At 34.9% G+C, this 24,587-nt stretch overlaps 1 protein-coding gene across 2 annotated transcripts in view; it reads right to left on the reverse strand.

Annotated features, from left to right (window-relative positions):
* LOC139528039 (WSCD family member GA21586-like) overlaps nucleotides 1-24,587 on the reverse strand; it is a 72,175-nt gene that overhangs the window by 14,071 nt on the left and 33,517 nt on the right. Inside the window, exon 1 of one of the 2 annotated variants that reach the window (XM_071323824.1) lies at nucleotides 19,270-19,476. The exons of the other annotated variant lie outside the window; for it this stretch is intronic. The gene's annotated coding sequence lies outside the window, so the exon portion shown is untranslated. Of the gene's footprint in view, nucleotides 1-19,269; nucleotides 19,477-24,587 lie in introns of those variants that run through there. 2 annotated transcript variants of the gene reach the window in all.

The raw sequence follows: 24,587 nt of genomic DNA on the forward strand, positions 1-24,587 counted from the left end.
TTTGAAATTTTTGAAATTTTTGGTGTAGTTTCCATGGAAACATAGAAGTTCCAATGAGTGTCAAAATCATCCAACACCTGTATATAGTGGGCACCTACATTGTATTAAAATATAATAGTTCTGAGTTTAAGCAACTCCAAACAGTTCATCAAAACCAAAAACTAGATTTTTTCACCTTTGTTTCGTTTCCATGGCAACGGCAGCCATCTTGATGATGCCAACCCTTAATTGCAAATCTGCACATGGTGGTTAACATTATTGTATAGTTCCATTAACATTGGTTCATTAAATTCAGAGATATAAGCTGGACAAAAATAGTGGAAGAAAAAAAATAATAAGAAAAAAAGAAACGTAGAAAAGCAATATGTCACCCCAACTCCGTTGAGGGTGCCATAACTAGAATTGCCATTGCAAGCAATAGCGGATGTCACCCTTCCCCCCATTGCCACTAAGTTGCAGCCATTTGAGAATCAGTGAATGCACATATAATATGCATGGCAATACATCTTTCTGTAAATTTTCAGTACATTCACAGCATTTTAAAAATTTCACATTTCTGCCGTTTCCATGGCAACGGCAGCCATTTTGAAAATTTCAAAGTCAAAAGCCTCATCATTACTTGTCAGTTAACAATAATATCAAGTTTTATTAAGTTCAAAGCATTTTGAGAATTTTTGACTTTTTTGCAGTTTCCATGGCAACGGTGGCCATTTTGGAAATTTCAAAGTCAAAAGTATGATCCAGACTTGGCAGTCAACAATCATATTAAGTTTGATCAATTTAGGAGCATTTTGAAATTTTTGAAATATTTGGTCCTGTATCCATGGTAACAGAAGAGTTCCAATGATTGTCAAAATCATTCAAAAGCTGTATATAGTGGACAACTATATGGTGTAAAAATTTCTTGATTTCAAGTTCTAGCATACCAAAATTATTTACCAAACCCTGAGGTTTTTAGAGCATTTTGACACTTATGCACTGTTTCCATGGTAACGGCAGACATTTTGGAAATTCCAATGCCAAATTACGCATCTACTAAAGTTGCTCATCGTTACTATGAAGTTTCAAAAAATTTGGAGCATTTTGAAATTTTTGAAATTTTTGGGGTAGTTTCCATGGCAACATAGTGGTTCCAATGATTGCCAATATCATCCAAAACCAATATATGGCTGGCACCTACATTGTGATAAAATATGATGATTCTGAGTTTAAGCATCTCTAAATTATTCACAAAACCAAAAACTGGAATTTTTCACAATTGTTCCGTTTCCATGGAAACGGCAGCCATTTTTTATGGTCTTAGACCCTACTGCAACCCGAAATTTTGTGTTCCTTCTTATAGTGAATTATCATTAAGATTGGTTCCATTTTACTCCAAAAAACCTGTCGGACAAAAAAAGGTGGAAGAATAATAATAATAACAAAGAAACATAAGAAAAGCAATATGTCACCCGACATTGTCGATCGGGTGACATAATAAGAAAAAAAAAAGAAACGTACAATAACAATACGTCACCCCAACTCCGTTGAGGGTGCCATAATAAGAAAAAAAAGAAACGTAGAATAACAATACGTCACCCCAACTCCGTTGAGGGTGCCATAAAAAAGAATCGAACAATAACAATATGTCACCCGACCTCCGTCAGGGTGACATAATAAGAAAAAAAAGAAACGTAGAATAACAATATGTCACCCCAACTCCGTTGAGGGTGCCATAATAATAATAAGAAAAAAAAGAAACGTAGAATAACAATACGTCACCCCAACTCCGTTGAGGGTGCCATAACTAGATTTGCGATTGCAAGCAATAGCGGATGGCACCCTTCCCCTATTGCCAGGTGAGCGGTAGCCATGGTAACGGCGGCCATTTTGGAAATTCCAAACTCAAAAGTCAAGTCTACATTAGCTGAGCAACATTTGTTATAAGTTTCAATAATTTTGAAGCACTTTGAAGTTTTTTGTATTTTTGCTGTTTCCATGGTAACGGCGGCCATTTTGAATATTCCAAAGTCAAACCCCCGCTGCAATTTTTTCCCTCCACAATCATATACCATTTAATGTCTCTAGAATAAATTAAACATTGATGTTCTAGAATGTTCTGTGAAAATTCCAAGTTTTGACCTTTTTGCATTGTTTCCATGGTAACAACAGCGATTTTGGAAGTTCCAACGCCAAATTCCACATCTTCCAATGTTGCTCATCGTTACTGTGAAGTTTCATTAAGTTTGGAACATTTTGAGATTTTTGAATTTTTTGGAGTAGTTTCCATGGCAACATAGTAGTTCCAATGAGTGCCAAAATCATCCAACACCTGTATATAGTGGGCACCTACATTGTATTAAAATATAATGATTCTGAGTTAAAGCATATACAAACAGTTCACCAAAACAAAAAACTGGATTTTTCCACATTTGTTTCGTTTCCATGGTAACGTGAGCCATCTTGAAAGTGCCACCCCCAAAAAGCAAATCTTCATTTGGTGGTTAACAATATGGTATAGTTCCATCTTCTTGCGTCCATTCATATTAGAGTTCCAGACTGGACAAAAATGTGTGGAAGAAAAATAATAAAAAAAACAAAAAGAAACGTAGAATAACAATATGTCACCCAAACTCCGTTTAGGGTGCCATAACTAGATTTGCGATTGCAAGCAATAGCGGATGGCACCCTTCCCCTATTGCCAGGTGAGCGGTAGCCATGGTAACGGCGGTCATTTTGGAAATTCCAAACTCAAAAGTCAAGTCTACATTAGCTGAGCACAATTTGTTATAAGTTTCAATAAATTTGAAGCATTTTGAAGTTTTTTGTATTTTTGCTGTTTCCATGGTAACGGCGGCCATTTTGAATATTCCGATGTCAAACCCCCGTTGCAATTTTTTAACTCCATAATCATATACCATTTTATGTCTTTAGAATAAATTAAACATTGATGTTCTAGAATGTTCTGTGAAAATTCAAAGTTTTGACCTTTTTGCATTGTTTCCATGGTAACAACAGCGATTTTGGAAATTCCAACGCCAAATTCCACATCTTCCAATGTTGCTCATCGTTACTGTGAAGTTTCATTAAGTTTGGAACATTTTGAGATTTTTTAATTTTTTGGAGTAGTTTCCATGGCAACATAGTAGTTCCAATGAGTACCAAAATCATCCAACACCTGTATATAGTGGGCACCTACATTGTATTAAAATATAATGATTCTGAGTTAAAGCATATCCAAACAGTTCACCAAAACAAAAAACTGGATTTTTTCACATTTGTTCTGTTTCCATGGAAACGGTAGCCATCTTGATAGTGCCACCCCCAAAAAGCAAATCTTCATTTGGTGGTTAACATTATGGTATAGTTCCATCTTCTTGGGTCCATTCATATGAGAGTTCCAGACTGGACAAAAATGTGTGGAAGAAAAATAATAATAAAAATAAAAAAAACTAGATTTGTAATTGCTAGCAATAACGGATGGCACCCTTCCCCCATTGCCAGGTGAGCGGCAGCCAGCTTGAAAATTCCAAAGTCAAATAGTGCATCTACAGATGTCTAGTAACATTTTTGCAAAGTTTCATTAAGTTTGAAGCATTTTGAAATTTTGGATATTTTTGCTGTTTCCATGGTAACGGCGGCCATTTTTAATATTCCAAAGTCAAACCCCCGCTGCAATTTTTTCCCTCCATAATCATATACCATTTAATGTCTCTAGAATAAATTTAACATTGATGTTCTGGAATGTTCTGTGAAAATTCAAAGTTTTGACCTTTTTGCATTGTTTCCAAGGTAACAACAGATATTTTGAAAATTCCAACGCCAAATTCCACATCTTCCAATGTTGCTCATCGTTACTGTGAAGTTCCATTAAGTTTTGATCATTTTGATATTTTTGAAATTTTTTGTGTAGTTTCCATGGCAACATAGTAGTTCCAATGAGTGTCAAAATCATCCAACACCTGTATATAGTGGGCACCTACATTGTATTAACATATAATGTTTCTGAGTTAAAGCATATCCAAACAGTTCACCAAAACAAAAAACAGGATTTTTTCACATTTGTTCCGTTTCCATGGTAACGGCAGCCATCTTGAACCATTCCATGGTGCCTGCAACTCTTCACCTAAGGATCCTCTGTATAATAGAGTTCCATCAACTTTGGTCCATTGGATTTCCAGAAATCTCCTGGACAAATTTAGGTGGAAGAAAAATAATAAAAATAAGAAAAAAAAAAGAAACGTACAATAACAATACGTCACCCCAACTCCGTTGAGGGTGCCATAACAAAAAGAAACGTAGAATAACAATATGTCACCCAAACTCCGTTTAGGGTGCCATAACTAGAATTGCCATTGCAAGCAATAGCGGATGTCACCCTTCCCCCATTGCCACTAAGCGGCAGTCATTTCAAAATTGTTGAACAGTGAATGCACATATATGCATGGCAATACATGTTCTGTAAATTTTCAGTACATTCAGAGCATTTTGAATAATTTCAGATTGTGCTGTTTCCATGGCAACAGCAGCCATTTTGAAAATTTCAAAGTCAAAAGTCTCATCTTTACTTGCCAGTTAACAATGATATCAATTTTCATTAAGTTTGGAGGATTTTGAATTTTTTGGACATTTCTGCAGTTTCCATGGCAACCGTGGCCATTTTGGAAATTCCAACTCCAAAAGTCTCATCCAGACTTGCCATTTACCAATCATATTAAGCTTCATCAATTTTGGAGCATTTTGCAATTTTTGAGATATTTGATCCTGTATCCATGGTAACATAGTAGTTCCAATGATTGTCAAAATCATACAAAACCTGTATATAGCGGACAACTATATTGTGTAAAAATTTAATGATTTCAAGTTCAAGCATACCAAAGTTATTAACCAAACCTGGAAGTTTTTGGAGCATTTTGACCTTTTCGCATTGTTTCCATGGAAACGGCAGACATTTTGGAAATTCCAACGCCAAATTCCACATCTAACAAAGTTGCTCATCGTTATGCTAAAGTTTCAAAAAAATTGGAGCATTTTCATATTTTTGAAAATTTTGGGGTAGTTTCCATGGTAACATAGTGGTTCCAATGATTGCCAAAATCATCCAAAACCAGTGTATGGCTGGCACCTACATTGTATTAAAATATGATGATTCTGAGATCAAGCATCTCCAAATAATTCACCAAAACCAAAAAGTGGAATTTTTCACATTTGTTCCGTTTCCATGGAAACGGTGGCCATTTTTAACCATTCCATAGCAAGGTGCACAACTTCAGATGGGGGTCCTCATTATAGTAGAGTTCCACCAACATTGGTTCCCTTTTACTCCAAAAAAGCCAACGGACAAAAAAAGGTGGAAGAATAATAATAACTAGAATTGCCATTGCAAGCAATAGCGGATGTCACCCTTCCCCCAATTGCCACTAAGCGGCAGCCATTTCAAAAACTTTTAACAGTGAATGCACATATTTGCATGGCTATGCATTTTTCTTTAAATTTTCAGTACATTAGGATCATTTTTAAAAACATGACATTTTTGCTGTTTCCATGGCAACGGCAGCCATTTTGAAATTTTCAAAGTCAAAAGTCTCATCTATACATGCCAGTTTACAATAATATTAAGTTTCATTAAGTTTGGAGCATTTTGAAAATATTTGACAAATTTTCCAGTTTCCATGGCAACGGTAGCCATCTTAGAAATTCCAACTTCAAAAGTCTCATCCAGACTTGCCAGTCTACAATCATATGAAGTTTCATCAATTTTGGAGCATTTTGAAACTTTTGAAATTTTTGACATTTTGATTGGTTCCTATGGCAACAGAGACCATTCCCAAAATCTAATGGCATATACCACATTGGTACATGGGAGGGACCATACCATCAAAGTTTCGATCCATTTGACCTACCATATTAAGAAAGTTAATGCCACTTTAAGGTTTTTGGACCATTTTGACCTGTTTTGCATTGTTTCCATGGTAACGGCAGACATTTTCAAAATTCCAACGCCAAATTCCACAATTTACAATGTTGCTCATCGTTACTGTGAAGTTTCATAAAATTTGGAGCATTTCCATATTTTGGAAATTTTTGGTGTAGTATCCATGGCAACATAGCAGTTCCAATGATTGCCAAAATCATCCCAAAGCAGTATATAGTGGGCACCTACATTGTATTAAAATCTAAAGATTTTAAGGTTAAGCATTCTCAAACAATTCACCTAACTCTAAAATTATATTTTTTCACCATTTTTCAGTTTCCATGGTGATGGCAGCCATTTTTTTAGTGCCAATATTAAAAAGCAACAGGAAAGTCAGGGTTCCTTGTTATAGTGCACCATCATTCAGATTGGTTCCTTTGGCTCTGAGAAAGCGGGCGGACAAAATTAGGTGGAAGAAAAATAATAATAACTAGAATTGCCATTGCAAGCAATAGCGGATGTCACCCTTCCCCCCATTGCCACTAAGCGGTAGCCATTTCAAAACAACTTAACAGTGAATGCAGATCTATGAATTGCAATATATCTTTCTGTAAATTTTCAGTACAATAAGAGCATTGTCAAAAGTTTCACATTTCTGCTGTTTCCATGGCAACGGCAGCCATTTTGAAAATTCCAAAGTCAAAAGTCTCATCTTTACATGCCAGTTAACAATTATATTAAGTTTCATTAAGTTTGGAGCATTTTGAAAATATTTGACATTTCTTCAGTTCCCATGGCAACAGTGGCCATTTTGGAAATTCCAACTCCAAAAGTCTCATGCAGACTTGACAGTCAACAATCATTTTAAGTTTCATTACTTTTTGAGCTTTTTGAAATTTTTGAAATTTTGGACATTTTGGCTGGTTTCTATAGTAACACAGACCATTCCAAATTTCTAATGGCAGATACCACATTGGTACATGGGAGGGAACATATCATCAGAGTTTCAATGGATTTGACCTACCATTTTAAGGAAGTAAATGCCACTTTTTAAGGTTTTTAAAGCGTTTTGACCATTTTTGCCTTGTTTCCATGGTAACACAAGACATTTTCGAAATTCCAACGCCAAATAGCACATCTTTCAATGTTGCTCATCGTTACTGTGAAGTTTCATTAAATTTGGAGCATTTTGGTATTTTGGAAATTTTTGGTGTAGTTTCCATGGCAACATAGTAGTTCCAATGAGTGCCAAAAATCATCCAAAACAAGTATATAGTGGGCACCTACATTGTATTAAAATATATTGATTCTAAGTTAAAGCATCTCAAAATCATTCACCAAAACCAAAAACTGGATTTTTTCACACTTGTTCCGTTTCCATGGTAACGACAGCCATTTTTAATGGTCTTAAGACCTACTGCAACTCGAAATTTTGTATTCCTCATTATAGTCAACTATCATTAAGATTGGTTCCATTGTCTCCAAGAAAACTGCCGGACAAAATCATTGGAAGAATAAGAATAATAATAGTAAAGAAACAGAGGAAAAGCAATATGTCACCCGACATTGTCGATCGGGTGACATAACTAGAATTGCTATTGCAAGCAATAGCGGATGTCACCCTTCCCCCTATTGCCACTAAGCGGCAGCCATTTCAAAATTGTTTAACAGTAAATGCACATATATACATGACAATACATCTTTCTGTAAATTTTCAGTACATTCAGAGCATTTTAGAAAATTTCACATTTTTGCTGTTTCCATGGCAACGGCAGCCATTTTGAAAATTCCAAAGTCAAAAGTCTCATCTATACATGCGAGTTAACAATAATATTAAGTTTCATAAAATTTGGAGCATTATGAGAATATTTGACATTTCTGCAGTTTCCATGGCAACGGTGGCCATTTTGGAAATTCCAACTTCAAAAGTTTCATGCAGACTTGGCAGTCAACAATCATAGTAAGTTTCATTACTTTTTGAGCATTTTGAAATTTTTGAAATTTTTGACATTTTGGCTGGTTTCTATGGTTACACAGACCATTCCAAATTTCTAATGGCAGATACCACATTGGTACATGGGAGGGAGCATACCATCAGAGTTTCAATGGATTTGACCTACCCTTTTAAGAAAGTAAATGCCACTTTTAGGTGTTTTTGGACCATTTTTACCATTTTTGCATTGTTTCCATGGAAACGGCAGACATTTGGGAAATTCCAATGCCAAATTCCACATCTACCAATGTTGCTCATCGTTACTGTGAAGTTTCATTAAATTTGGAGCATTTCCATATTTTGGAAATTTTTGGTGTAGTATCCATGGCAACATAGCAGTGCCAATGATTGCCAAAATCATCCCAAAACCAGTGTATAGTGGGCACCTACATTGTATCAAAATCTAAAGATTTTAAGCATAACCATTCTCAAATAATTGGCCGAACTCTAAAATAATATTTTTTCACCATTTTCCCGTTTCCATGGTGATGGCAGCCATTTTTTAGTTCCAAAGTCAAAAAGTCTAAAGGAAATTCAGGGTTCCTTGTTATAGTGCACCATCATTCAGATTAGTTCCTTTAGCTCTGAGAAAGCGGGCGGACAAAATTAGGTGGAAGAAAAATAATAATAATAATAATAATACAGAAAAAGAAACAGAGGAAAAGCAATATGTCACCCGACATTGTCGATCGGGTGACATAACTAGAATTGCCATTGCAAGCAATAGCGGATGTCACCCTTCCCCTTTTGCCACTAACCGGCAGCCATTTCAAAATGGTTTAACAGTGAATGCACATATAATATGCATTGCAATACATCTTTCTGTAAATTTTCAGTACATTCACAGCATTTTAAAAATTTCACATTTCTGCCGTTTCCATGGCAACGGCAGCCATTTTGAAAATTTCAAAGTCAAAAGCCTCATCATTACTTGTCAGTTAACAATAATATCAAGTTTTATTAAGTTCAAAGCATTTTGAGAATTTTTGACTTTTTTGCAGTTTCCATGGCAACGGAGGCCATTTTGGAAATTCCAAAGTCAAAAGTCTCATCCAGACTTGGCAGTCAACAATAACATTAAGTTTCATCAATTTTGGAGCATTTTGAAATTTTTGAAATATTTGATCCTGTATCCATGGTAACAGAAGAGTTCCAATGATTGTCAAAATCATTCAAAAGCTGTATATAGTGGACAACTATATGGTGTAAAAATTTGATAATTTCAAGTTCTAGCATACCAAAATTATTTACCAAACCCTGAGGTTTTTAGAGCATTTTGACACTTATGCACTGTTTCCATGGTAACGGCAGACATTTTGGAAATTCCAATGCCAAATTACGCATCTACCAAAGTTGCTCATCGTTACTATGAAGTTTCAAAAAATTTGGAGCATTTTGAAATTTTTGAAATTTTTGGGGTAGTTTCCATGGCAACATAGTGGTTCCAATGATTGCCAATATCATCCAAAACCAATATATGGCTGGCACCTACATTGTGATAAAATATGATGATTCTGAGTTTAAGCATCTCTAAATTATTCACAAAACCAAAAACTGGAATTTTTCACAATTGTTCCGTTTCCATGGAAACGGCAGCCATTTTTTATGGTCTTAGACCCTACTGCAACCCGAAATTTTGTGTTCCTCCTTATAGTGAATTATCATTAAGATTGGTTCCATTTTACTCCAAAAAACCTGTCGGACAAAAAAAGGTGGAAGAATAATAATAATAACAAAGAAACATAAGAAAAGCAATATGTCACCCGACATTGTCGATCGGGTGACATAATAACTAGAATTGCCATTGCAAGCAATAGCGGATGTCACCCTTCCCCCAATTGCCACTAAGCGGCAGCCATTTCAAAATTGTTTAACAATGAATGCACATATATGCATTGCAGTACATCATTCTGTAAATTTTCAGTACATTGAGAGCATTTTAGAAAGTTTCACATTTTTGCTGTTTCCATGGCAACGGCAGCCATTTTGAAAATTCCAAAGTCAAAAGTCTCATCTATACATGCAAGTTAACAATAATATTAAGTTTCATAAAGTTTGGAGCATTTTGAAAATATTTGACATTTCCGCAGTTTCCATGGCAACGGTGGCCATTTTGGAAATTCCAACTTCAAAAGTCTCATTCAGACTTGTCAGTGTACAATCCTATTAAGTTTCATCAATTTTGGAGCATTTTGAAATTTTTGAAATTTTTGACATTTGGGATGGTTCCTATGGCAACAGAGACCGTTCCCAAAATTGAATGGCATATACGACATTGGTACATGGGAGGGACCATACCATCAAAGTTTCAATCAATTTGACCTACCATTTTAAGAAAGTAAATGCCACTTGAAGGTTTTTAGACCATTTTGACCTGTTTTGCATTGTTTCCATGGTAACGGCAGACATTTTCGAAATTGCAACACCAAATTCCACATCTACCAATGTTGCTCATCATTACTGTGAAGTTTTATAAAATTTGGAGCATTTCCATATTTTTGAAATTTTTGGTGTAGTATCCATGGCAACATAGCAGTTCCAATGATTGCCAAAATCATCCAAAACCAGTATATGCCCGGCACCTACATTGTATCAAAATATAATGATTCTAAGTTAAAGCATTTCCAAATAATTCATCAAAACCAAAAACTGGAATTTTCCATTATTTTTCGGTTTCCATGGTGATGGCAGCCATTTTTTAGTTCCAAAGTTGCACTGCAACTTGAAAGTCAGGGTTCCTTGTTATAGTGCACCATCATTCAGATTGGTTCCTTTGGCTCTGAGAAAACTGCCGGACAAAACTAGGTGGAAGAATAATAATAATAACTAGAATTGCCATTGCAAGCAATAGCGGATGTCACCCTTCCCCTTTTGCCACTAACCGGCAGCCATTTCAAAATGGTTTAACAGTGAATGCACATATAATATGCATTGCAATACATCTTTCTGTAAATTTTCAGTACATTCACAGCATTTTAAAAATTTCACATTTCTGCCGTTTCCATGGCAACGGCAGCCATTTTGAAAATTTCAAAGTCAAAAGCCTCATCATTACTTGTCAGTTAACAATAATATCAAGTTTTATTAAGTTCAAAGCATTTTTAGAATTTTTGACTTTTTTGCAGTTTCCATGGCAACGGAGGCCATTTTGGAAATTCCAAAGTCAAAAGTCTCATCCAGACTTGGCAGTCAACAATAACATTAAGTTTCATCAATTTTGGAGCATTTTGAAATTTTTGAAATATTTGATCCTGTATCCATGGTAACAGAAGAGTTCCAATGATTGTCAAAATCATTCAAAAGCTGTATATAGTGGACAACTATATGGTGTAAAAATTTGATAATTTCAAGTTCTAGCATACCAAAATTATTTACCAAACCCTGAGGTTTTTAGAGCATTTTGACACTTATGCACTGTTTCCATGGTAACGGCAGACATTTTGGAAATTCCAATGCCAAATTACGCATCTACCAAAGTTGCTCATCGTTACTATGAAGTTTCAAAAAATTTGGAGCATTTTGAAATTTTTGAAATTTTTGGGGTAGTTTCCATGGCAACATAGTGGTTCCAATGATTGCCAATATCATCCAAAACCAATATATGGCTGGCACCTACATTGTGATAAAATATGATGATTCTGAGTTTAAGCATCTCTAAATTATTCACAAAACCAAAAACTGGAATTTTTCACAATTGTTCCGTTTCCATGGAAACGGCAGCCATTTTTTATGGTCTTAGACCCTACTGCAACCCGAAATTTTGTGTTCCTCCTTATAGTGAATTATCATTAAGATTGGTTCCATTTTACTCCAAAAAACCTGTCGGACAAAAAAAGGTGGAAGAATAATAATAATAACAAAGAAACATAAGAAAAGCAATATGTCACCCGACATTGTCGATCGGGTGACATAACTAGATTTGCCATTGCAAGCAATAGCGGATGGCACCCTTCCCACATTGCCAGGCGAGTGGCAGCCATTTTGAAAAAATCAAAGTCAAAGAGCGCTTTTACACAAGTTTATTAACATTGTTGTAAAATTTCATCTAGTTTGGAGCATTTTGAATTTTTTATAATTTTTGCTGTTTCCATGGTTACGGCGGCCATTTTGAAAATTCCAACTTCAGAAGTCAACTCTGCTTATGCCAGTAACCATTTCTGTTAAGTTTCATCCAGTTTGCAGGATTTTTATTTATTTTTTTATTTTTTGACCTTTTCGCATTGTTTCCATGGTAACTACAGACATTTTTGAAATTCCAACTCCAAATGGCACATCTTCCGATGTTGCTCATCGTTACTGTGAAGTTTCATGAAGTTTGGAGCATTTTGGGATTTTTGAAATTTTTGGTGTAGTTTCCATGGCAACATAGTAGTTCCAATGAATGCCAAAATCATCCAACACCTGTATATAGTGGGCACCTACATTGTATTAAAATATAATGATTCTGAATTAAAGCATATCCAAACAGTTCACCAAAACAAAAAACTAGATTTTTTCACATTTGTTCCGTTTCCATGGAAATGGCATCCATCTTGAACCATTCCATGGTGCCTGCAACTCTTCACCTAAGGGTCCTCTATATGATAGAGTTCCATCAACTTTGGTCCATTGGATTTCCAGAAATCTCCTGGACAAAATTAGGTGGAAGAAAAATAATAAAAATAAGAAAAAAAAAAGAAACGTACAATAACAATACGTCACCCCAACTCCGTTGAGGGTGCCATAATAATAATAATAGTGAAAAAGAAACAGAGGAATAGCAATATGTCACCCGACATTGTCGATCGGGTGACATAATAACAAAGAAACATAAGAAAAGCAATATGTCACCCGACATTGTCGATCGGGTGACATAACTAGAATTGCCATTGCAAGCAATAGCGGATGTCACCCTTCCCCAAATTGCCACTAAGCTGCAGCCATTTTAAAATTGTTGAACAGTGAATGCACATATATGCATGGCAATACATATTTCTGAAAATTTTCAGTACAATCAGAGCTTTTAAAAAAAATTCACATTTCTGCTGTTTCCATGGCAACGGCAGCCATTTTGAAAATTTCGAAGTCAAAAGTTTCATCTTTACTTGCCAGTTAACAAGAATACCAAGTTTCATTAAGTTCAAAGCATTTTTAGAATTTTTGACTTTTTTGCAGTTTCCATGGCAACAGTGGCCATTTTGGAAATTCCAAAGTCAAAAGTCTCATCCAGACTTGCCAGTCAACTATCATATTAAGTTTGATCAATTTTGGAGCATTTTGAAATTTTTGAAATATTTGGTCCTGTATCCATGGTAACAGAGTAGTTCCAATGATTGTCAAAATATATCAAAACCTGTATATAGTGGATAACTATATTGTGTAAAAATTTGTTGATTTCAAGTTCAAGCATATCAAAATTATTCCCCAAACCCTGAAGTTTTTAGAGCATTTTGACACTTATGCTCTGTTTCCATGGTAACGGCAGACATTTTGGAAATTCCAATGCCAAATTCCACATCTACCAATGTTGCTCATCGTTACCATTAAGTTGCAAAAAATTTGGAGCATTTTGATATTTTTGAAATTTTTGGTGCAGTTTCCATGGCAACATAAGTAGTTCCAATGATTGCCAAAATCATCCAAAACCAGTATATGGCTGGCACCTACATTGTATCAAAATATGATGATTCTAAGTTTAAGAATCTCCAAATTATTCACCAAAACCAAAAACTGGAATTTTTCACAATTATTTTGTTTCCATGGAAACGGCAGCCATTTTTTATGGTCTTAGACCCACCTGCACCCCGAAATTTTTTGTTCCACCTTATAGTGAACTATCATTAAGATTGGTTCCATTTCACTCCAAAAAACATGCCGGACAAAATAGGTGGAAGTATAATAATAATAATAATACAGAAAAAGAAACAGAGGAAAAGCAATATGTCACCCGACATTGTCGATCGGGTGACATAAAAATAAAAACAAAAAGAAACGCAGAATAACAATATGTCACCCAAACTCCGTTTAGGGTGCCATAATCACCCAAACTCCGTTTAGGGTGCCATAATAATTAATGTATGAACATGTGTATAAAAGTAACATCGCTGATACAGGGATTAAGATAAAGTAAATAAAACGACTGCCTGTGTTATCTGATAGACTGATACACTTGTATCAATGTTTTATTACTGATCTAATATTTAGGATATATATATAGCCCATGTGATCAACGATGTAGAAGTCTTAAGAAGCCCCGGGTACGGGATTTTTTCGCTGTGTTTAAAACTCATTGTTTGCCTTGTACTGTGTTTTATTTGCTCTTTGTTGGGGTTGTTATCTCTTTGACACATTCCCTATTTCCCTTGCTATTTTTATTATAAGTCATGAAAGCTAGCCTAATGTTTTCCTAGTGGTTTAGATTTTTGGCCTATTGACATACCTCAACCCAAAAATGAATTTTATCATATTTAAATAATATAGTTTTATTGAGGTATATCATGGTTTGGGTACAAAACTAACATTTGATGTCTGGATGGGATCAGAGGCGGATTGAGGGGGACAGGGGGCCCGCCCCCCTTTTGAGAACTTTTTTGTTGTTGATTATATAGGGAATCACTGAGGCGTGGCGGGAATGGGCCCCCTCTTATGAAAATTTCTAGATCCGCAACTGGGGATTTACAGAATTATAGAATGAAATTCAAAACAGTGTAGCTGTGGCCATTGATTGACACATTTAATTCATCCATTGACTGGGACAATTTAGGTGAACGTTTGTATGTAACGACCACTGCTCACTATGTACTTTTTAAAGACACTTTAACTATAGGGTCACCGAAGGTTCTCAACACATAAATAAAGTAATTCGAAAAATTAATCAGAAATAACACGATGTTTTGATTTTTATATATTATATAAATCAAAACATAAAGGTTATTCCTGATTAATTTTTCGAACTATTTTATAATTAAAGGCGTTAAGACACCTTTGGTGACCCCACAGTTTAAATGTCTATCGTAGGTACGTCGTGAAAAGTGGTCGTTACAGACAAACGTTCACGTAAATTGTCCCAGTCAATGGATGAATTTAATGTGTCAATCAATGGCCACAGCTACACTGTTTTGAATTTCATTCTAGAGAATGGTGCAAAAATGGGACAACAAATGAACAGAGAAGAATAGGGGAGAAAAATAAAAAATAGAGAAATATGAGTGCTAATATATACGAAAAGAGAATAATAGGCAAAGTTGAGAAAATATAAAGAAAAATGACATGAAAATTAACGAATACAGGATTGAAGAACCTGCCACCTAGACCCTCATTTATGATGGGATGATTTACTAATTTCACAATATTATTACGTACACACAATTTGTTAACTACGGAAGCCGATAAGGGCCATTCAAAAAAAAAAAATTATGTCGTAATTACGACATAGCATGTCGTAATTTCGACATAACATGTCGTTATTACGACATCGCTATGTCGTAATTTCGACATAACATGTCGTTACAACGACATCGCTATGTCGTTATTTCGACATAACATGTCGTAACAACGACATCACTATGTCGTAATAACGACATCACTATATATATTAAAGAATATGTATTATCATTGCCAAGAGACTAAATGACACAGAAATTAACACCTATATGTTATCATAATGCCCCCAATAATTAGAAAAGCCCCCGCATAGTCAGCTATAAAAGAGGGACGAAAAATACCAGAGGGAGAGGCCCCGAAATGCTGTGTGGCAGACAGTGTTAACATTAATTAATTATTAGCTCCCTTGGTAAAACTCCAAATTTCATATTTAAAGTATTTCATTGTTGATTAATTTACATGATGCTTAATAAGTATATATTTGTTAATTGCATAGCTTTTGCTATTTGAATTCATTTGTTAAAGACATTTATTCATATTGTAAAGTTTAATATTTGTATCGTTGCAAAATCTTTGGTCACCTTCTTTGGTTACCTTCTGTGAGAAACTTATATAATTTATAGATCCTTTTTAAGGAGTTACAGAGTTAATCTGATAAACTCTCTACTTGTTTGAACTAATATGTGAGGAATTATATGAGGACTGACATACATCCTACCTATAAACCAGCGCCCAACTACATGCCTTCGTGTAATAAGGGTGAATAGAAATATATTGATTGCTCTCTTTCTACTTACATGTACAAACGTTGGACACGATGTTTCTACAACCTCTAGGATTTAAAACAGAAACTTCGAAATTTCATCCGCAAAACAAAATAAAAATGTTAGAAAACACGAACCAATATTAAAGCAAATTCAATATATGTTTCAAATTATGTTTTTACAGCTCTTGATCATATACTAAGTAATATCTAGTATATTTGATGATTATATTAACAAAGCTATGTGAAAAAAAACCGGATGTCCAACGTTACATTTATGAAAAACTGTTTTAAATCTTATGTATAGTGATCCTATTTCTTATTCTCTGATCTTCTTGATACTTGGCAGGAACAACGACAGGTGTCGGTTCTTTGTGGCGTTAAAGACGTTATTTTTGCCAAATTTTATTTGACTCGGTGGCTTTATATTAAGCGGGAATAATAAAAATGTCCAACGACGTTTTTCGTTATCTCAACGACTGAAAGTGAATTTTGTAAGTAGCAGAAAATGAATAAAAATAGTAAGACAATAATAATATCTAACAAAAGTACAAATATTTGCCTCATTGTTCGTGAGTTCAAATATTGCTTATTCAATAAAATCTTCTCTACACAGTCGTTTTTCAAACGGTAGCCATTTTGTCCAAGTTGATATTTCATTTTTCAAAGCAGTTAACGCGTATTTTTTATAATTAATCAAAACAAAAGCTAGATACACGAAGAGTAAAAAATGACAAGATTTTTTTCTTGTTAACTACATGTTTGGGTCTTAAAGGAATAAAATGCTACCACACATTACAAAACAGTAGCCAATTTGTCCAAACGTCGAAAGTTCGAAAGACGCTAATTTCCGTCGTTACATGTGCTAAAGTTTCAATTAAATGTTCATGATAATTAAAACAAATCGTGTTGTGAAATTTGGAAAAACAGGTTGTTTGTTGATTGCTGCCGAAAAAAAAGAATAGAGCATGTTGCTATAGACTCCACCCGGGGACATAGCTTCGACACAGGTTAAATTTTGCAATGTTTATTAATCGTTTATAGCTTTTAACGATTTATTAAAAGAATGGTGAAATGGGGAAAAACATCTCATTACATGAACTTCGTCCAACTTTTGCAAAGACAAATTTTAGACACCAAGACAATCCTCTAAATGTAAAATTCGAATTGAAATTTATATTGTGGAAGTACTCCATAGATCATTTAAAGTCGTCATTTCAGTAAGGTGCAATCACCAATATTAAAAGACTTATACCAGTTCACGGAGTGTTTTACTTCGCGATTTGTCCTGCTATTCATGTTATAACTGTCGTGATGAAATTAATTCCTGTACTAGCGAAGCCGGAACTTTTCGTCAATATAAACTTGTGCATGAAATGGAGGTACTAGTAATTGAAAGACAAATCCCAAACAGCGACGAAAACCGTTTCATCGAATTTTAAAAACCCGGGATTATTTAAGCCGTTTTCGCGGACGATCCAGCAGTAGATTACTATATTTTAAAATGTATATCAGAAATTAAACACTATAGATGACTTGCGGAAATAATTCTCAAGCCAAGGTTCAAGTAATTGAAGGGGTGTATTTCGACAACTTATGTACCAGGGAAAATACAATTCTATTCAAATTTAACCAAGGGTAAAAATGTTCGATTTACTTGCAGAGTGTCAGATATATTTGTATTGGGGTTGAGTTAAGATTTAGAAATTTTACAATGACAGATGATATGCACCTTGAAAGTTAAACATCATATGATAAAATTTTCGTACATCTAAAAAAAAATTATCTTTTTTACGGAAAACTGTACCACATCTGCCTATATCTACTTCTGTCCCATCTTTCTTTCCCACATTACTTGCGACAGTAATGCATTTTTAGCTGAAATAACTTAAAGGGTAAACATTATTAGATAGATTTCCACAACTTGAGGTAATTTATGATAAAATGACATCACAAAACGAACAGAACCAGAATCAGAAATTTTAAAAATTTTGTAATATAATAAATAAATCAACCAACATATAAAAAAAACGAATAAAACTTGCAAAAATTAATCAAAAACCCTCTTCGACGCCGCTTTTTATGTGTAACGTCGTGTTTTAGGAACATCGTGCCCATCGTTTGACAGTAAATACACAGCAATCGATACGTCCATTTACCCTCATTACCACAAACCACGGAGTTGAGCGTTTCTTTAAAGAAAGGTGTTAGGCTTTGCTTGCCTTGATAGGACTTTAGGTCAGTCGGCTTAGTCCCCGGTTCGTTTCTTATTACTTTCAATCAGGATCTATAAAATATATAAGTTTCTCACAGAAGGTAACCAAAGAAAGATTTTGCGACGATACAAATATTAAACTTTACAATATAAATAAATATCTTTAATCAATGAATTCAAATAGCAAAAGCTATGCAATTAACAGATATATACTTATTCAGCTTCATGTAAATTATTTAACAATGAAATACATTAAATATGAAATTTGGAGTTTTACCAAGGGAGCTAATAATTAATTAATAACACTGTCTGCCACACAGCATTTCGGGGGCTCTTCCTCTTGTATCTTTCGTCCCTCTTTTAGAGCTGATTATGCGGGGGCTTTTCTAGTTATTGGGGGCATTATGATATGACCTATAGTTGTTAATTTCTGTGTCATTTAGTGTCTTGGCAATCATAATACATATTCTTTAATATATATAGTGATGTCGTTATTACGACATAGCTATGTCGTTATTACGACAAGTTATGTCGAAATTACGACAAAGCGATGTCGTTATAACGACATATTATGTCGAAATTACGACATAGCGATGTCGTTATAACGACATGTTATGTCGAAATTACGACATAGCGATGTCGTTATAACGACATGTTATGTCGAAATTACGACATGCTATGTCGTAATTACGACATAAATTATTTTTTTTGAATGGCCCTTATCGGCTTCCGTAGTTAACTACTTATTCAGATAAATGTAAGTACGTCTATATATACTATAACGTTATTTCATTTTTTAGATACATGTACTTGGATAGAGTAAGACCGACCAGATGACAGATTATGAATTTAAAGCTTAAGACGTTTATCCTGTAGTCGTTCCCGGTCTTACAATTTTTGGTACTCATGCTATTCTTTTTTTTCTTAATTTTTTGTGTGTAACATTAATTTATTTATCTTCATCTATTCATTAGAAGTAAACATAGATATAAATGTATTCATGTAGTTATTTAGAAAGCAAAACAAAGATTACAAATACTTACAGTTGCGACTGAGTAGTGTTTTTTTTTTTTTACAAATCCTATATTTTGGAAAATAAATTACGCAAGTTCACCACTGAAATGTATATTCGTTCTGTAATCTACCAGTTTATATAAGGTTTATCTCTTAACACAGATAATTACCAAAACAAATAAGTATATGCCGATAGGCGTAGTAGTTTTATCGTGTCCATATTTATAGCTTCCCGACAAAGCTTTTTATCTTCTGCATTACTATATGTCCTTATAGGTAATTAGTTACATGTAAATGATATATTAGTGTTATTTTATCTGTATAAGATGTATTGATGGTGTTTTTAACTAGCGACAGTTGAAGCAAGGGGATAGGTCGAGTACCACAGCATCGATTTGCGACTGATGAGTAACTAGAGGCTGAAAGCAGATCCACTGTTTAATTGCATATATCTGATTGTTTCTGTTTCAACTTTTCTAGACTTGGAACGATTTAGAGCTTGAAATACTGTTTTGCTATGAGCGTTTGATTAGCTGGTTTTCAGACCATTTTATATCTATGTCGATGTCTCTGGTGTCATTTTGACAGAACGAAATAGATCAACAGAAGCAAAGCGCACTATCTACTCCCCCAGGGCCCCTTTCTAAAAACAAAACAGAGAAAGCGGCCATGATATATGATCATAGACGGAAACAACCAAGAAAAATAGGTTTAATGTACATATGTATTTCCCTTGCAAAACACGTTAGAAAATGTTTAATTACAGCACTTAATTGGGAGATTACACTCGTTACATTCACAGACTAAGTCAGTAATGATTCTTATTGATAACAACCATGCAGTAAACACTTTTACGACATAGATTTACGACATAGATGAATCGGTTTGCGGATATCATTAATTTACAGGAAAATCAATTTCTACGCTAGTATACAGAACAGTTTTTAATTATAGTAACATGAACAATAATGTTTTTTTTTTAGAATGTACATATTATTTTAGACTTCAATTAATTCTTCATATCATATTAGAATGATCCATTTTCGTTTTCCTTCGCAAACATAAAAACTCCCATATACCTCGTTGCCACCTTTTAATCCCTATTTTTCCAACAACATTACTTAAGAATTGAATGCTTCTTTTTGTAACTTCGTTGGGGTGTAAAAGCGTTGACCGAAGTACATTTTGTATGAAGCGCGGAAGCGCTTCATTTTAAAAATGTGCGCACGGTCAACGCTTTTATAACCCAAGGAAGTTACAAAAAGAAGCATTCAATACTTATATTTACATTTTTTAGCTATCATAATGAAAACACGAATTTTATAATTGCTTTATTCTATTCATCTGTGCACTTTATTGTGGTACCACGTGTTATCATGAATGAAAAGTTTTATTGAGGATTGCAATTGCTTCAGGAATAACACGTGATGTGCAGTTAGCCAATCAGAATAAAGTATTATAATGAAACATATACATCTAATGTAATTATATCCCAATGCAATCCGCAGGAAACTTAAGTATGTTTCTAATCGACGTTATGACTTGTAAATACTTTGCTAATTCAGGTAACTTACAGGATTTTTGAATGTTTACGGGATGTTTGAGACTAGACAACCGTTGCACTCCTTTTTAGCTCACCTGGCCTAAAAGGCCAAGTGAACTTTTCTCATCACTTGGCGTCCGGCGTCCGTCGTCCGTCTTCCGTCGTCGTCCGTCGTCGTCGTTAACTTTTACAAAAATCTTCTCCTCTGAAACTACTGGGTCAAATTAAATCAAACTTGGCCACAATCATCATTGGGGTATCTAGTTTAAAAAATGTGTCCGGTGACCGGCCAACCATCCAAGATGGCCGCCATGGCTAAAAATAGAACATAGGGGTAAAATGCAGTTTTTGGCCTATAACCCAAAAACCAAAGTATTTAGAGCAAATCTGACAAGGGGTAGAATTGTTTATCAGGTCAACATTTATCTGCTCTGAAATTTTTAGATGAATCGGACAACCAGTTGTTGGGTTGCTGACCCTGAATTGTTAGTTTTAAGGAAATTTTGTTGTTTTTGGTCATTATCTTGAATATTATTATTGATAGAGATAAACTGTAAACAACAATAATGTTCAGCAAAGTAAGATTTACAAATAAGTCAACATGATCGAAATGGTCAATTGACCCCCTTAGGAGTAATTGTTCTTCATAGTCAATTTTTAACAATTTTCATAAAATTTGTAAATTTTTACTAACATTTTCCACTGAAACTAATGGGCCAAGTTCATTATAGATAGAGATAATTTTAAGCAGCAAGAATGTTCAGTAAAGTAAGATGTACAAACACATCACCATCACCAAAACACAATTTTGTCATGAATCCATCTGCTTCCTTTATATTCACATAGACCAAGGTGAGCGACACAGGCTCTTTAGAGCTTCTAGTTTTCGTATAATTTCATTTATCTGATTTGTTAAAAGTACTTCAGTATGTTTAACATGAGTATGGTTATTATACGTAATTATATGCTATTTGTTACATGCTTACACGACGTTATTAGCAATAATCAATCAACCAACCTTAAAATTGTTAAAATATTGGCCCTTGTTATTTAGGTAGACGTATAAGATGTGGCACTGTTAATGTTATATTCTTATTTTTATCATTTGGTTGCCGTCCTGTTGTCGCTAAAAACCCAAAACGTCTTTTTTTTATGGTCAGACATATTGTTTAGTCATCATTGTGTCATCCATCGAATGTTTTTATTGTTAAGAAGAAGACATATAGCTGATTATGCTCATTGTTGAAGGCCGTACGGTGGCATATACTAGTAGTTGTTAATTTCTGTGTCATTTGGTCTGTTGTGGAGAGTTGTCTCTTGGCAATCATACCACATCTTCTTGTTTATATCGTTAAATTTCCAACATGTCGCCAAAAAAAGTTATGCGGTAACTAACAAATAAAAACCAAACTTTAATTGTTAGTTGCACGTTCAAACACTCAAGTAAATCTGCTACAATAAGAACATTGCTCCTTGTAAATTGGAAATCTCTTCACTTAAATAATCAAGGCAGGAAACTGATTTCAGATTTGATAGAAAGCTAAATAGATCACAACCAGGCAGAAGCTAGCGAACAATAGCTAGCGAACAATAAGCCAGCGAACAATAAGGCGATATATCGAGAAACCAAAAAACAGAATAAGACAACAACGGCCGTTAAATAAAAAAATATTTAAATAGGCAGAAAACCAGTTAAAATATAGCAATTTAAACTCAATTTTGAAATGGTTTTTATCCAATCTATTGATTTAACAAGTCGCATAACTTTTTAGGCTAATATTCAGTACCACAATAACTATGCATCTATCAACGGATTATTTGTAGGTGTAGGGCCACCTATGCACCCTCTTCAATTTAGAACGTATGTAAAAGTAGTCCTACCCTGTAAAATATAACACCTTTTATGTCATTGTTTAATCTAGAGCTCAAAATTTGAAAAAAATGTCAAAAAAATAGGGGGGTCGGCCTATTCTAGGACTTCTAGAGAAAAATAATGAGGGGTGTCACGGGGAATGACTATATAGGTCTTGTAGAGGAGAAACAGGCGCTTCTTTTGCGCTAGGTATCGAAGGGCGCTATGTTCAAAAATCTGAAACTAGAGCTCAAAATTTGAAAAAAATGTCAAAAAAATAGGGGGGTCGGCCTATTCTAGGACTTCTAGAGAAAAATAATGAGGGGTGTCACGGGGAATGACTATATAGGTCTTGTAGAGGAGAAACAGGCGCTTCTTTTGCGCTAGGTATCGAAGGGCGCTATGTTCAAAAATCTGAAACTAGAGCTCAAAATTTGAAAAAAATGTCAAAAAATTAGGGGGGTCGGACTATTCTAGGACTTCTAGAGAAAAATAATGAGGGGTGTCACGGGGTATCACTATATAGGTCTTGTAGAATAGAAACAGGCGCTTCTTTTGCACTAGGTATCGAAGGGCGCTATGTTCAAAAATCTGAAACTAGAACTCAAAATTCGAAAAAAATGTCCAAAAAATGGGGGTAGGGTCGGCCTATTCCAGGAGTTCTAGAGAAAAATAATGAGGGGTGTCACGGAGTATGACTATATAGGTCTTGTAGAAGAGAAACAGGCGCTTCTTTTGCGCTAGGTATCGAAGGGCGCTATGTTCAAAAATCTGAAACTAGAGCTCAAAATTTGAAAAAAATGTCAAAAAATTAGGGGGGTCGGCCTATTCCAGGGATTCTAGAGAAAAATAATGAGGGGTGTCACGGGGAATGACTATAAAGGTCTTGTAGAAGAGAAACCGGCGCTTCTTTTGCGCTAGGTATCGAAGGGCGCTATGTTCAAAAATCTGAAACTAGAGCTCAAAATTTGAAAAAAATGTCAAAAAAATAGGGGGGTCGGCCTACTCTAGGACTTCTAGAAAAATAATGAGGGGTGTCACGGGAAATTACTATATAGGTCTTGTAGAGGAGAAACAGGCGCTTCTTTTGCGCTAGGTATCGAAGGGCGTTATGTTCAAAAATCTGAAACTAGAGCTCAAAATTTGAAAAAAATGTCAAAAAATTAGGGGGGTCGGCCTATTCTAGGCTTTCTAGAGAAAATAATGAGGGGTGTCACGGAGAATGACTATATAGGTCTTGTAGAGGAGAAACAGGCACTTCTTTTGCGCTAGGTATCGAAGGGCGCTATGTTCAAAAATCTGAAACTAGAGCTCAAAATTTGAAAAAAATGTCAAAAAATTAGGGAGGTCGGCCTATTCTAGGACTTCTAGAGAAAAATAATGAGGGGTGTCACGGGGTATCACTATATAGGTCTTGTAGAGGAGAAACAGGCGCTTCTTTTGCACTAGGTATCGAAGGGCGCTATGTTCAAAAATCTGAAACTAGAGCTCAAAATTTGAAAAAAATGTCAAAAAATTAGGGGGTCGGCCTATTCCAGGGCTTCTAGAGAAAAATAATGAGGGGTGTCACGGGGAATGACTATATAGGTCTTGTAGAAGAGAAACAGGCGCTTCTTTTGCGCTAGGTATCGAAGGGCGCTATGTTCAAAAATCTGAAACTAGAGCTCAAAATTTGAAAAAAATGTCAAAAAAATAGGGGGGTCGGCCTATTCTAGGACTTCTAGAGAAAAATAATGAGGGGTGTCACGGGGAATGACTATATAGGTCTTGTAGAGGAGAAACAGGCGCTTCTTTTGCGCTAGGTATCGAAGGGCGCTATGTTCAAAAATCTGAAACTAGAGCTCAAAATTTGAAAAAAATGTCAAAAAAATAGGGGGGTCGGCCTATTCTAGGACTTCTAGAGAAAAATAATGAGGGGTGTCACGGGGAATGACTATATAGGTCTTGTAGAG

Source organism: Mytilus edulis, chromosome 6, assembly GCF_963676685.1.
Source record: "Mytilus edulis chromosome 6, xbMytEdul2.2, whole genome shotgun sequence".
NCBI lineage: Eukaryota > Metazoa > Mollusca > Bivalvia > Mytilida > Mytilidae > Mytilus > Mytilus edulis.